This window comes from Ammodytes marinus (genome assembly GCF_949987685.1).
Source record: "Ammodytes marinus genome assembly, chromosome: 6".
NCBI classification, from domain to species: domain Eukaryota; kingdom Metazoa; phylum Chordata; class Actinopteri; order Uranoscopiformes; family Ammodytidae; genus Ammodytes; species Ammodytes marinus.
The window spans coordinates 18,454,701-18,457,113 of record NC_137235.1 but is presented as its reverse complement, the minus strand read 5'-3'; the positions used below and the strand labels follow the sequence as shown (position 1 = coordinate 18,457,113).

Below are 2,413 nucleotides of genomic sequence, written 5' to 3'. Positions count from 1 at the left end.
TGGAGGGGTTTTCCCTTGTGGCTACTGCAATTGACTTTGAACAATATCAGACAGTGATAATGACCTCATGGGAAAAAAATGATATGAAATTTAAACGCATTGAAAAGAAGCAGCAGAAAACTGTTGCAACACATCAAAGGCAATCATACAAGTCCCTTCTTGTGCCACTTTTAACGGACTTATGAATAGGCCTTATCTCGCTGTCACTCTGTCTCTCTTACACACACACACACACACACACACACACACACACACACACACACACACACACACACACACACACACACACATACACACACGCAAACACGCAAACACACACACACACACACACACACACACAAAACACCACCCTTATTTTCCCGATCCCTTTTTTCAAGTACCAGCACTGATAAGCTTTAGCCTTCCTGGCAATTCCTTTCCGTATATTATCTGTAATCATTTACTTTCTGTCTGAAGGACGAGGCAGAAAAGCACCATAAGAAATCAAGACAAGACAAGCACTGGAGAGGAGCTAAAGGTCAGTTCAACTACAGTATAAGGCTCCACAAGCGTAATTCTTTCAAGATCATGGTTTCAACCTGGCTGTAAAAAAAATACTTTTGTGTATTTATGTTAAGACCTGATTTGATTGTTCTCCTTTTTACAGTGAAATGCAATTGAGATGAAAATGGGGTTCACAGCATTGTCTTTACTTCTCTGGCTTCTGACTGCATTCACTCTGACGACACAAGGTTTGTGGAACAATTTTTTAACCTATTAAAGTAATTCAGTAGAAATATTCATTTAGTAAAGGAAAAGTCTGTAACAAATGTTTTGCAGGAACAAATCTATATCATTTATAAATCTAAATAATCAGGGTTATAATGCAGGGGGAAAAAAATAATTTACTTTAAGTTTAAAAGTTTAAAGGAAAATCAGCATATACTCAATACTCAGTGGGATTGTGTTGACAATAATGCTTACTTTAAGATGTTTTTTGTTTCCATTGAATCTCATATTAATGTCGGTATCTTTGTCGACAGAGTTGGCGAGGCTGAGTGTTAGTCCCAAGGTGACGGCAGAGTGCGGCAAGCTGGTTACCCTGAACTGCAACGTGTCCTCGTCTCGACATCAACTATCAATCAAACATATGGGCTGGTTTCACAACAAAACATCGTTATGTTCCGTGGACAGTGGAGGGAAAGTTACCAGACACCACAGGCACCATTGTGAATACAGAGACGGACATTTGTCCCTCATCCTTCAAAACGTGCAGCCCCTGGGGAGCGGCGACTACATGTGCAAACTGAAATCCAACATGGGAGCTCTGCATGGATCTACAAGAGTGGAGTTACAAGGTCAGAGTCCACAAACAACCCTTTTTTTAGACAAGAAGACTAGTCTGCTGCTTTTTAGCTATTGTTCCTCAATTGCAGGGGTGGCAGAACTATTCAGATTCTTCACTTAAACATGCCAATGTGGAGTTTTCTACTAAACACACTAACATTGAGTATATCCTTTAAGTCTAACAAACGTGTTGGATGCATTTCCTTCATCATAAAACACAGATCATTTTAAATATACGTATCTAGTCTTGTTTTGTTTACATCCATGTGTAATAACTGTCAGTATTCTATCTTAACTTTGTTTGGCTCATTGCTGCATTTTGTTTATCCTCTTTTGGCCACCTGTTGATCAGTAGAATAGTTTAAAACCACTGGCAGGACTTTGTATCACAAAACGGGGACCATTACATAATCAACCCCTCTATAGGGGTCCAGAACTACGTAGGGTACCTTTAAGTAAAATACTGCTGTGTTAAAATACTCCTTTATGTTTTTTCGCAGTAAAATGTGCTTGAATGTCAAAAGGTAAAGCTGTAATGTACACAGACTGGCCACAGTGTTACATTTTCACACATACACCGTAATGGATTCTTATTGCAGATGCACTCATGAAGCTTATGGTCTAAGACGCATTTACTACCATTTTATAACAAGACAATGCTCAGTTGTAATTGCAGTGCAGTATTTGAGTAAATGTGGTATTGCTTTAGGTTTGATAATGTAATCAATGCGGTCTGGACGGTTGATGACGGTTTCACATGCTAAATAACATCATAAAATGTAATAAAAGTGCTATATTCTAACTCTTTACTGTCTTCCCCCTCAGAGTGTAGCGGGTCTGTTGATGGTGTTTGGACTAGTCACGGACCCAGTTGCATCTTCAACAATGTCTACCCAGATGGAGATGTGCACTGGTTTCAGGGCCCCCACAATCTCTCAGACGGGATCACTGAAAAACGTGTGAACGGAGCTGGTTGGCTGACTATCGAGAGTGAACTGTCGCGGGAAAATTGGGATGCGCCCTACAACTGTTCCTTGAAGAGCACCAAATCTGGCAGATACATTGCGAGCACTCTGGTCGCGAAAGT

At 40.2% G+C, this 2,413-nt stretch overlaps 1 long non-coding RNA gene across 1 annotated transcript; it reads left to right on the top strand.

Annotated features, from left to right (window-relative positions):
• Positions 1 to 641: 641 nt before the first annotated feature.
• Positions 642 to 2,191, top strand: LOC307252429. The gene is made up of 3 exons (XR_013844928.1): positions 642 to 731; positions 1,023 to 1,337; positions 2,152 to 2,191. It is a non-coding gene; the product is annotated as an uncharacterized lncRNA (long non-coding RNA).
• The last annotated feature ends 222 nt before the right edge of the window (positions 2,192 to 2,413 follow it).